Source organism: Epargyreus clarus, unplaced genomic scaffold (assembly GCF_041222505.1).
Source record: "Epargyreus clarus isolate Ecla_fem2 unplaced genomic scaffold, WU_Ecla_fem_2.2 ptg000029l, whole genome shotgun sequence".
Lineage (NCBI taxonomy): Eukaryota > Metazoa > Arthropoda > Insecta > Lepidoptera > Hesperiidae > Epargyreus > Epargyreus clarus.
This window is the reverse complement of record NW_027332235.1, coordinates 4910498-4924670: the sequence shown is the minus strand read 5'-3', so window position 1 is coordinate 4924670 and position 14173 is coordinate 4910498.

The window sequence follows — 14173 nt, the reverse complement described above, 5'->3', positions numbered from 1 at the left end:
AATTATATAACATTTTACCCCTAAAGCAAGATATTTATCTTTAGAATATAACAAAAAATATTTAATTTAGTAGGTAATAAGGTGTACAAAATTGCAGAAAAAGCTGAATTTGCCAAAATATTATAAATAATATAATCGTCTGAATATTATATAGTAACTAGTTATAGGGCGAACTATATAGTTATAGTGTTTGCAGGGCTGATAACTCTAACTAAAGTAGATTTAGCATAATAATACCATGTGATAAGTGTAGATGTCTGCTTAGTCTGACATCTCCTTGTTCGTGTCTATAACCTGTAAGATATCTCTGTTGAGGCCATGAGTGTAGTTTTTATTCTTAAGAAATTTGGCGTACTTGTGTGATTAATCCATTCTAAAAAAGATTAAGTTTCATCAACCTGAGGTTAATATTTTCATTATATTTAAAAGGAAAGGGTGATATATTAATTTTCATTGCCATTTTTTTCTTTGCTTGGTATTTAAATAATATTTCTTTATAAATGGCGCTTTGTTCTAAACAACACGTAGAAAGGTGGTAGAGCCCTCTGTGGTTCGACTCCGGCGGCACCACCGCCACACCTATTTCTTCCTAAAAACAGCAGTGTTAAGCGCTGTTGTGTTTGGTTTGAAGGGTGTGGTAAGGGAGACATACTTTTTGAGACATTCCAGCATAGTCCTCAGGGGTAGCGGCGCATCTGTGGTCGACCTCATGCAGGAAATGGGGTTAATTACAAATGCCTATGTGTGGCAGTAGCCGTTTAACATCAGGTGGACTGCATGCTCTTCTGCTACTCCGATATTATATAAGTAATGTTACATAAAGGGAATATTTTTGTAATTAACATGATATATAATGCAAGGGCAACTCATGACGTACTTGTGTTACATCAATTCATTTAATTAAAATAAATAATTCTATATGTAACATTAAGTGCAGCTTAAATACTTTCTTTTTGTGAAGTTTAATAAATGTGTATATACAAATAAAAAATCTTTAGTTACATATTTTCATGCTTATCTGATACTGTACATCACAGTGTCAGGCGTCTTAAGAAATCCAGGTTTTTGTTTTGAAAAACGCAAGAATCCCAAACCATTTCAACTACCTATATAAAGGCAGAAAACATTTAAGCATTTTATGTGCATTTGATATATTTAAATCTTCATACTTATTTTTCGCGATATCCTAAAAGGCCAACGCAGCCGTTTGATGAAGTTTTTGGATTTTAAATAATGGCTTATTGGATTTTTTCCTTATATATTTATTTTCAGACTACAGACCCGTATATATTCATTTTCTGACTTATGTTTTGTTACATTTGTATTATAAATAACAGTTCATTTCACATTTATTTCAAGTACTTTGAGGGTGAAGTAAAGATACATTATGAGCGTTTTTCTCGTCGCGCGTGTACGCCTGCATTCGGTTCCACTCACGCGTGCCAGATCCTATCACTATATCAATGCATCCTATTGTTTCATACGTACACGCACGCGGCTCGCGAAGAGACTGCAGCGTTAAATACATGCGTGCGGGCATAAACATGCGTGACAGGAAAACTTAACTAAATGTTGTAATGATATAATTTTGTCGCAGTTAAATGGCATAAGTCGGCACTGCATAGTATGCGTAGGCATGTGAGGTTGACGTTGGCGAAGGCTTAGGTGTTGATATTGACGTTAGCGTTATCGTTGGCGTAGCATTGACATTGGTTGACGTTGACTTTATTGTCTAGGCATATGATCAAATGCCGCCTTTTTCTTTTGCCTTCAACATAATTATATAACATTTTACCCCTAAAGCAAGATATTTATCTTTAGAATATAACAAAAAATATTTCATTTAATAGGTAATAAGGTGTACAAAATTGCAGAAAAAGCTGAATTTGCCAAAATATTATAAATAATATAATCGTCTGAATATTATATAGTAACTAGTTATAGGGCGAACTATATAGTTATAGTGTTTGCAGGGCTGATAACTCTAACTAAAGTAGATTTAGCATAATAATACCATGTGATAAGTGTAGATGTCTGCTTAGTCTGACATCTCCTTGTTCGTGTCTATAACCTGTAAGATATCTCTGGTGAGGCCATGAGTGTAGGGTTTATTCTTAAGAAATTTGGCGTACTTGTGTGATTAATCCATTCTAAAAAAGATCAAGTTTCATCAAACTGAGGTTAATATTTTCATTATATTTAAAAGGAAAGGGTGATATATTAATTTTCATTACCAATTTTTTCTTTGCTTGGTATTTAAATAATATTTCATTATAAATGGCGCTTTGTTCTAAACAACACGTAGAAAGGTGGTAGAGCCCTCTGTGGTTCGACTCCGGCGGCACCACCGCCACACCTATTTCTTCCTAAAAACAGCAGTGTTAAGCGCTGCTGTGTTTGGTTTGAAGGGTGTGGTAAGGGAGACATACTTTTTGAGGCATTCCAGCTTAGTCCTCAGGGGTAGTGGCGCATCTGTGGTCGACCTCATGCAGGAAATGGGGTTAATTACAAATGCCTATGGGTGGCAGTAGCCATTTAACATTAGGTGGACTGCATGCTCTTCTGCTACTCCGATATTATATAAGTAATGTTACATAAAGGGAATATTTTTGTAATTAACATGATATATAATGCAAGGGCAACTCGTGACGTTCTTGTGTTACATCAATTCATTTAATTAAAATAAATAATTCTATATGTAACATTAAGTACAGCTTCAATGCTTTCTTATTGTGAAGATGGTGTTGACATTATTGTTGACATACATTCATAGTTTTTTCAGCATTTGAAAATAATTTTACTTGTAATTATGTTTCATAATTTAATAATTTATATGTTTTTATTTCATTTAATATAACATCTCCGTACTTATTTTGTATCTTAAATTAATATAATTATTTTGCTATGATATTTGTTATATTTTCTTATAAATAGGGTTTATTTCAGTAAATTTCGGCTTCACTCGGTTGATAATACTAATCTTTTTTACAATGGATTATGTGTGGTCTGAGTGGACAAAACCCCATGCCTACTACTAATTTAACTAAATCTTGTGTATTATAGTGTTAAATTAAGTCTACCGACGCCCGTTATTGGTAATCAATTTTTCTTATCATATATCGAAAAATGACAATTTCTTATATGAAGAAATTGTCAAATGTCGATATGTGGTAGGCAAAATATTGGAAAGTTTAAAGGTGGCAGAACCCTTTGTGGTTTGACTCCGGTGGCACCACCGCCACACCTAATTCTGCCTAATAACAGCAGTGTTAAGCGCTGCTGTGTTTTGGTTTCAAGGGTGTGGTAGGCGAGACATACTTTTCCGAGGCACTCCAGCTTAGTCCTCAGTGTTAGCGGCGCATCTGTGGCCAACCTCAAGCAGAAATGGGGTTGATGTCCATCGGCGGCAGCAGCCACTTACCGTCAGGTGGATTGCATGCGTGTGCTTTTCCTATATTAAACTTACATAAGGAAAGATTGATTATTGGTAACGAGCGTTAGTCTATGTGTAATATTAGAAGATTTTGACACGTGAGATGACAGAAAATAGGGAAATTTTTTATCCAGCATTGTTTAAGACATGTTGGAAATACTGCCTGGCCATGACTCCTGTGCTGGTAATATCTCATATTTATTGATTTAACGTCGTCATTTCATCACACGGATGAGGACCCTTTTCAAAAATTTAACAAGTCTATGATAACGATCTACTTGTTATTTTTTCATTGTTTATGCTGGTTTCGAGAACATGACTGAACCGAATTTGGATGAAGTCATATAAACACCAGTCACTTTCTTCTTCTTCTTTGTCGTCGTCTTTTCACGTCACTATCTTCGCAATAATATTGTTTTCTTTGTTAGATTATTTTTCATTTGCTATTGATATTCTCCCTTGTTTATTTTATGACGACTTTTTAATTCACTCACAAAAATGGGTGTAACGGTTAGATGAGTGCTTTTGTAATTCCATAAAAATATTCTTCATCATACGTCTAACGTCTCTTACGGGTGGTAGAACCTTTGTGCTGGGTTCGACTGGGTCGGTACCACCGTCACCTACTTCTGGCGAAAAATAATGCATACCAAGTTTTTCGTTAGACGTTAGTGATAGCCAGCGCTCATAGCACACGAGGCGTTCCAACTTAGTCCTCGAAAGTAGCAAGGCATCTGTACCCAAGGTTGATAACACTTTTGATAAGTGTCGGTTGCAGATGTCATGGGCTGTATGTGTCACATTTCACCTAGTGGCCTGCATGCTCATTTGCTACTTAATATGTACATAGCCTTCCTGTCTTTCCCTTGTACTTCAGCTACCTAGCTTTATTCTATGTTTATTGTCTATTTTGATTCAGAGCAATTTCTCAGATATGTTATATATTACATCTACTACAATCCCCGTGGGAATAATAGGAGTTGTGTTAATTTCTAAAGTCCCAAACTCTGCTGATAATTCTTGAACTCATATACTTTATTTGACCCCTATATTCTATATATATATTGTCCACGGGAAGAAAGGATGGTTTGTTCCTTATTGTAACAAATCCTTCTTTTTCCTTCTTCTTGCTACCATAAATCTTTTACCGTCACTTGACGATGCAAAACGCTCTTCTCTACCTATATTTATTTATGCTCTTATAACCATTTCGCAATATCAGTAGGAGTGTTAAGAAAACCCTTAAGCGTATTCCAACACGCTATTTTTGCGCGAATTGATGGAAAGTCTTTCCAGTTCTATAATACTCTTATTTTACTCCAACATTTAGAAATCATTACATTTTACACGAAATTTCGCAATGCGATTTGCTGCTTTTACTGAATCCCACTGAGACCTGTTCATCATATTCTCTATTTTTTAACCACTGTTGTGAGTAGTCTTTCGCCGCAGCTGAGCAAAACCCGAGAATGATCCAAAATTCTGGTTGATGTTATCTTCAAAGGAATGCAACTGAAATCCTCTGAGCGCGTTGCCCCATCGGACTCCGCCTAGGTGAGCTTAACGCTCACTAAAACATCCGGTGTAAATGCTGGTACACGGCTACCCGTACCGACGTTCTTGCCCGGATCGCTGGCCGGGTAGTTTGAGCTCCCACTCTTTCCGCTTGCAACCTCCGAAACCCCCACTTAGCCGCCTCTTACGACAGGCAGGGGATACTACAGCCCTATTCTTATCCCGGAACTACAAGGAGAATGCTTAGCAAAAACTATATTGATTTTATCTGTATCCGATTGGAATGTATCTCTAACAATAAGTTTGCTACATTTCTAATACGTTAATTAACACTTGCACAACTATTCTTCCAAGCACGAGATGCAGATCCATTATTACCAAAATTATCTGTAATACCATATAATCGAACGCTGTTTCTATACCAACTCCTAAAGATGTATCATAAACTCTTCAACCTATTGCCCCTGCTTGCTGTTTTCTATGGTAATTATAAATAACCAGTTCTAACCGTTTCGACCTCAATTCCTTTCGAAATAAAGATCACCAGGAGTCGCCAATTACACATTTTTTCTGTTGTCGTGTGTTTAAATTTTCTAATATTACATATTAGTCATAAATGCGTGTATATGTCAAAAGAGAGTGTCTACAAAAAAAGAACATTAATTAAGGAAAAGATGGTAGGGCAACTGTACATATAGATGACCCTGAGAAATAAGTAATATCATATGTATAAGTGTACAAAACCAATCATTACCTTAACCTTTACAAAAAGCAGTCTTTTTTCATTTTGAAAACATTGTCCGTCACCAGATCAGCTATTAAATTAAACTTGATTTCAGGTTATTATATCTACTGTTATACCTTCCAGGCCAACCAAATTTAATTCTGCAGCTCATGAACACTACTATCTATCAATGAGTTTTTTAATGTTTTCTGCTACATCTAGACCTTCCAGGCCACTTATATACATTGATTCCTCTTTACTACAGATATATCAATAGTACACTTAAATATGCGCACAATGTTATCATCTGTGTTAAGGTAAACATTAATTTTGTTGTTGTTGTTTTGTTGACTGAGAATTTTATTTCCCTAAATTTATATATTGGTGGATTCTCTTAATATTATAAAACGAAATAAGTTATACAATCAAGGAACATTCTATATAAACATCAAAAAAGTAAATAAGAAATTCGCAATCATTTTTTAATAACATTCATTTTGAAGGTGGTAGAACCCTGTATGGTTCGACTCCGGCGGCACCACCGCCACACTTATTTCTGCCTAATAACAACAGTGTTAAGCGCTGATGTGTTTTGGTTTGAAGGGTGTGGTAAGGGAGACATACTTTTCCGAGGCATTCCAGCTTAGTCCTCAGGGGTAGCGGCACATCTGCTATTCGTAAATTGTAATATATGTATATAGAAAAATATATAAAACTTACTGTATGCCCACAGTTGGGCTAAAATATTTATTCTTCATTTAAAAAAAAAAACAGCCTGTGATATAAATTAAGAAGCAATTATTTTTCTATCATTTTGGTTAAAGACTAATATTTTCAGTAACATTAAAAATTCTACATTGTCTCTACCCCTTCAGACTATTTTAATTTATCCTTATTTATTATGCTATCAGTGGTTGGGTCTATAAATGTTTATCAAGATTAGAAAAGCTACTGTATTTTTTTTGCATTGAACTAAATTTGCGATGTTACTAGTGCATGAGTGACAACGCCAATATAGAACTTACTGTGCCTCCAGGATTAGTCTAAAATATTTATTGTTGATTTAAAAAACAGTCTGTGATATAAATTAAGAAGCTATTTATTATCAATTTGGTTAATAACGAAAATTTGAACTCCGGATTGTCCCTCTTCATTTTGTTTATTTTAATTTATTCTATATTATTTATGGTTGGGTCTAAGTTTTGGCTAGTAAGGCTCTAGGCACCGGCTCAATAGGTGGAACTCGGTATTGGAAAACTGACAAGGTCTTTATGAATGGTATCAAGAACAGAAAGCCTACTGTACTTTTTTGAAAAGAACTATGTTCGCGTTGCCATTAGCGCATTAGTGACAAGGCGGATATAGAACTTACGGTATGTCCGCAGTGGGTCAGAATATTTACTGTTGATTTAAACAGCCTGTGATATAAATTAATTAAATAATAATCAATTTGATTTATGGCGAATATTTTCGATAAGTTTGTGAATTCTGCATTTGCGCTCTTTTTTTAGATTAATTTAATTTCTTGTTATTTATTACACTATCAGTGGTTGAGTCTATGTTTTCGGTTAGTAAAGTATTGAGACAGGGCTCTTAACTGACACTGACGAGGTATTTGTGAATGGTTATCAAGATTAGAAAACCTACTGTAGTTTGTTGAATAGAACTAAATTCGTGTTATGACTTTCGAAGAGTCACAGCGCGGGTATAGACCTTACTGCATATCTACGGTGGGTCCATAGTTTTAATTATTTATTTAAAAATAAGACCGTGCTATAATTTAAAACTTTATTATTTATTTTCAATTTGGTTTAAGACGACTATTTTCAATAAGATTGAGAATTCGATATTGTCCTCCTTCATTAAGAATTTTAATTTATTATAATTTATTATGGTATCATTTTTTATTGGTAAAGTCTTAGGCACCGGGTTTATAGGAACGCTGATATCGCAAAACGAAATTATCCAAGAGCCTCGTGATAAAATCGTGATGATAAAGGCGTCAAACCCTATGAACCCTGAATCTAAGGTATAAGGTACCTATCTTTTCATACCAGACAGCAAGAACGTAAATTTCACAAAGCCAAGCAATACACTAAAACTCACGTTTCGTCGTAAAATCATCTAGAACATAAAAACATCGAATACCAAACAGGACCTAGAACGCAACGATGTGGTCGTTTCGGCCGGCAACTTATCAGCGATTTAACAGTCGCATCGCGGCGCCCGTTCGCTATCTTGTATTCTATCGTGTTCTATTGTATCAATTTGCTTGGTATATTTAATCATGTGGACATCTGACACATCCAAAGAATCGCAGAGTTCTCCAGTATACTACGATCGACTGTCGTTCACAACGCGAAATGTGTATAATAACGCCTAACGATCGTTAGTGGGCAATAATTAATCTCAACCAATTGCTGCCAACACAGTACGAAATTTCACAATTATGCTCAGCAATAATTGTCAAATTTCACACTTTAGTCGACAAAAAATGGTTATGGTTGATTATTATTATAACTAACGGACGTAAGCCGAAATGCTAGTCTAAATAATCGCGAGAGTAGCTCAAACTTAACACAACGGCAGAATGTTGTCGGACAAGGGGATATTACCGGTGCCTGTTTATCTCTGCTGTGAAATACGTGTATTAGCTGGAGTGGAAGCGACTAGCATTCACGCTAATGGCAAATGCATGACGCGCAATTCCACAATGACAAAGTGATCTTGAAATAATTATTGGAGAACAATACAAGCTACATAGAACAAGCTAGTAAAATAATCCAACTACCTAGCTAGTATCCATATCATCCATGCTGATCTTATTTGATTGTTTGAATCTGTTTATTTTTGGCAATGGATTTCTTTTATATAGTTCCTCCAAAGAATACCGTTAGTTTTCTTTAAATTTTGATACCATTGTGTTTTTATCTTTTCATTACTTTAACTATTTTTTGTCTTTGTAACCTTTTCTTTGCTATCGAAATTAAAATATTTGCAATTTTATCGAATGAACCGGGCGTGGTTTCTAATTTTCAAATCTTATTGAAAGTGATCGAAATAATGTGTGGAAATCGTTTATTGGTATAAAGTATGTATGATTATCTCATATTTATGTTAATTCATTTCTAAATTAGAATTGGAGTTGGTCTAAGGGGTGGGGGGTTAAAGGGAGGTTGGGAGTCAGGACAGAGTCACTGTTGGAAACTGAAAAAAAAACAAGTTCCACCATAAAATTCATCGATGATTATTCATTATGGACATCACACGAGGGTATTTACACTGGAACGATACTTGTGCGCGTCGTCCCAGTGTATAACTCAACAGTGTTGTTCATAATCGAAATTTCTGGAAATGGCTTCGTTACCGTTTGTTTGTTTCCGATCTTTTTTATATTTCGAAGGATTTATTTTAATTTAAACTGGGTCTAGACAACTTTTGTTCCTTTTTATAACTCTCCGATGATTGTTCGTTATGGACATCACATGAGGGTATTTACACTGGAACGTTACTTGTGCGCGTCGTCCCAGTGTATGACTCATCAATGTTGTTCATAATCGAAATTTCTGAAAATGGCTTCGTTACCGTTTGTTTGTTTCCGATCTTTTTTTATATTTCGAACGATTTATTTTAATTTAAACTGGAACTAAACAACTTTTGTTCCACCTTTATACTTGCTAATGATTGTTCGTCACGGACATCACATGAGGGTATTTACACTGGAACGATGTTTGTGCGGATCGTTCCAGTGTATGACTCATCAATGTTGTTCATAATCAATATTTGTGGAAATAGGTTCATTACCGTTCGTTTGTTTACGATCTTTTTTATATTTTTCAAACGATTTATGTTAATTTAAACTGGAACTAAACAACTTTTGTTCCATCTTAAAAGGCGTCAATGATTGTTTGTCATGGAAATCACATGAGGGTATTTACACTGGAACGCTACTTGTGCGCGTCGTCCCAGTGTATGACTCATCAGTGTTGTTCATAATCGGAATTTCTGGAAATGGGTTCGCTACAATATCTGTTCTTACATAAAGACCTTAGTCATGATACTTACCTACTTTGTACAGTTTTCTTTTTTTAGTTTCGCAATGTATATTTTCGACCATTTTTTTACAATTAAAACTAAAATAAACCAAATAACTAATACAACCAGTTCCACCTTAAAATCCGGTGATAATTATTTCTTATGGACAATTTTACATGAGGGTAGTTGCACTGAAACGATATTTTGAAAGGGAGGAACAGCGAAGGGTGGGTCATTTCTGTGTATTACTCAACAGTGTTGTTCATAATCGAAATAGGAATTTCTGGAAATCGGTTCGTTTCTATATATTACCAGCTTTTATGTTCCTATATAGACCTTGATTTTATAACTTATCTACCTTTTACAGTTTATTGTCTAATTCTTTATTTTCAACGGGATTTTTTATACATTGATATTGCTTTATTAAAAGATTATTTAAATTGTTTTTTATTGGTATGAGTATAATAAAAAAATATTCGTAGATTTCATTCGTACACCTCGCACACATGGCGATAGTGACTGTGTCTAATTACCGTACTCTCGCGACTACGTCATAAATGCACATTATATTAAGTAGGTTTTAGGTTACAGGGCAGGGTGGGTGTAGCGCTTCACCAAGCGCCGGGGAGGTAAAGGCGCCTAACAACAGAACGCCTTTCTGCCCATATATTTACTTATGAGATGTGCTCCAACTTAGACCTTGGAGTGAGCGCTCTAGCAGTCTGATCAACTTCTATAGATGAGTAACTTTGATAGGTGGAACAACTTGGGGATGTAACATTGTTGCACTTATTTGTAACGTGACTCTGGTCTTGCGTTTCGGGGGAAGCGTAAGTTCACTTACTTATGAGGCGACCGTGTTAGTCCCCAGGCGTGGCAATGCATCTGAAATCAGCTGCAGTAGACGTCCTGTTTTTAAAAGACCAATCAGGTGGACTACTTGGTCAATTGTCATGTCGGTCTTATGAAGATACTCATTTATTTTAAGTTGGTAACACATTAAAGACTTAACTGTTAGATATAGAGGGAGGAGTCGCAACTGAACACGTAGTTGCGTTACACTGCCACCACAGTCGCTGTCATCGTCGCCACGTGTGCACATCGTAAGCTATATAGAACATGTAAATATATATTGGAAAGGTAGAGCGGCATATCATTTGTAAATAAAACATAAGCATTAAGTACATATACATACATATGTCTCATACGCATACCTTGAAGTCCGTGTAATAGTTAAGGTCAAGGAAACTAATGTAAATATTATTCACGGAGGTCATAACTTTGATTAGGACTAGGCGTGTGAAAGCATTCGTCATTGATAAATAATATATTTTATATAAGGTTAAGGATGATGTGTAAATATAATATTCAATGTCATGACGAAGAGCGTTTGCAAATGTAGGCGTTTTAAGTAAATCTCATTGCATATGTAAATATTAATTGAGATCAAAGGACGAAGTGCCGTGAACTATAGTGCGTACTTTGTAGTGTATAGATATTAGTCTGCATAACGTTGCTTTATGGGCATACTTTATACGCACAAAAATTACTTCTATATAGGAATTTACTACCATTTTTTGTTTCTAACTGAGATTTTGAAGGTGGTAGAACCCTTTGTGGTTCGACTCCGGCGGCACCACCGCCACACCTATTTCTGCCTTATAACAGCAGTGTTAAACGCTGCTGTGTTCTGGTTTGAAGGGTGTGGTAAGGGAGAGATACTTTTCCGAGGCGTTCCAGCTTAGTCCTCAGGAGTAGCGGCGCAACTGTGGCCGATCTCAGGTAGGAACATCTAATCCTATCTGGGGTTGATCACAGATGTCCATGGGCGGCAGTAGCCACTTACCATCAGGTGGCCTGCATGCTCGTCTGCTACTCTTATATTATATAAAATAAAAAGATTCGGTGAAGATTTACTCAATCACAAAAACATACCGAAGTAAATCGGAGATGCATTGCATTCAGGGGAATTAAAACCCTCAAATATCTCGCGTGACAAGAATAACAATCTCTAAATGTGGTGAAACAAGTGAGTACACGTCTCGACAGAGGTGGTACCTCGGTCACAGCTTTTCTGCCGTCAAGCATTTCTTGCGTTTCGGTGGAAGGCTATATATCACGCTATAAGACTACGCATCTGGGTAAAACAAGTAAGTACTGTTCTCGACAGAGGTGGTACCTCGGTCACACCTTTTCTGCCGTCAAGCATTTCTTGCGTTTCGGTGGAAGGGTATTCACGCTATGAGACGACGCATCTGAGATCGGCTTCATGTAGAACTTGTTCTTTATGCAGTTGGTCATGGGTTTTCACGAGCGGTAGCCTCTAGCGGCTTTGCGGAAGGGGCGGTCCGCACCGGGCCTCCAAACACAGTTGCAAAAAAAGGTCGTCAAAACCAAACCAGCTATGAAATGTGTATCAGTCAGCGGAAAAAAAGGTCACGGAATCACAGGCGAACTTTTTACACTGGGGGCCTTCATTCGCTTTCCGCCCCGTGCCCCCGGCGGTAGTAACCATTTATCATCAGGTGGACTGCAAGCTCGCTTGCTACTCCAATCTGTAAAAGAAGTAGAGCTGGATGGTCATACCTTAATTGCTTAAGAATTGTATATGTTATAACTCGTGTTTTATTTAACTTTAATTTGCAATACACATAAGGTACCATATATATACATTAGTTTTGATTATATTTCGCATCGTAATATATTGTAGTAATTCCAACTGAACTTTTCAGTCGTGCCCGTAAAGTAATGTTAGTTGCAAGTTTTTAAATATATTATTCGGATCTATTTACGGTAAGGAATTATATTCATGCATGGTAGGTATGTATGGTGATGTGTGATTGTGTGTGGTATGTATGCGCGCGTGTTTGTGTGTGTTTGTCAAGAATGTGATATTGTGGATGGAAAAAGTAAGAACATTTTTTACATAGCATAACATAGATTTGACTAAGTAATTATTGATATCTATAAAAATACCATGGTCGCCTGTTGTATAGCTTGTTGGGAATTAAAGGGTAAAGATGGTATATAATGGTATGGGAATTCGACCGGGATAACCACCATATCTAGCGTATAGTGGCTGTTGCGTTTGGGTGGGTGTGTATGCCGGCCCAATTACATATGATGATGCCATCTTCGTCCTCAGGAGTGGTAACACATCTATGATCGTCTTCAGGTAGAACTCCTGTTCCACATGGAGTTGATTACAGATGTCCATGGGCGGCATCTGGTAGACATAATCTTATGAAAAGACAGGAAAGGAAGAATTGAATTACAGTTTGAGAGGGAAGGAGGGAGGGGGGGGGAGTAGGGAGGAGGAAAGGAAAGATATTAAGATACAGAGTGAGAATACGTTGTCGGGAGTAGTATTAATAGTAATTACAGATGGAATTTCTCAACTGTGTATACAAATATGGACTGTGTGAACAACTATGATAGGTCGTATTGGCCGTCAGCGGGCATACCAAGAATATAGATAGGTATTGATTTAATTCTTCGAAAGCGTTGAAATTGACAAAGTGTAAGCAACATATATGAGATAGGAGGAAGAGGGGGGGGGGGGAGTAGGAAAACAGGAGAGATCTAAGTCCGTTATTAACATCCAATCTATCCAAATTTTCCCTACTAAATATCGAAATTTGACTTTTCTACAATGCTGAAATTGTCAAATGTCGACTTTTGGTATGAAAAACAAGATAGATAGATTATTATTAATAATGGGCGATAAAAAGGCGCGGGGAGGGTGGAGATAGAGAGGAGAGGTCTATTTTTAGATCTCTCTAGTGATAATGGAATTGAAGTGGAGAGGGATGGAGAGTGGAAGGAGGGGGAAAAGGGGAAACATAGAGAAAATCCAAAAAGAACAAACATCTTCTAAAAGCAGTATTTATAAATATTTAAGCTATAATCGCCCTGTATTCATTCGTCTGTGAAGTTATTTCTTAGATCTTAGGATTTCCGAGGAAATATTCGCAAAAACACCTCGCGGGCATATAAACCATTTTTAAAAGTCTTTTCCTGTCGCACGGGTACTTAGTCAATCTAATATCGTTATTTGCAATGTGATGTACAATATACATTCATGATTCATGCATGATTACGATACGAATCGGGCTTGTAAAAACTTGACGTGAGGCAAAGCGTCGTGTAAGCATGCACGAAACGGTTGTAGCTCGCCTGATTTATATCATGCATATGCACGAGTCAATTGAGTATTTGTAATAAGCATAACATACCTATTTTATAATTAAGGTGACTCCAACAAGTATAACTTTTATGGAAATGTAGAAGGCATTTTGGCAATTCACCCTTGCGATTATTTAGTTTATCTTTTATCATTATTTGTGTACAATTCCAATGCGATCTACAATATACGAGGGTGCGTTTTTAAGTTCGCGGAATGAGGGACAAGGAGGGAAAATAAAATGTCAAAATTATTTTTCTTTTTCTACATATTCTCCTGCAAG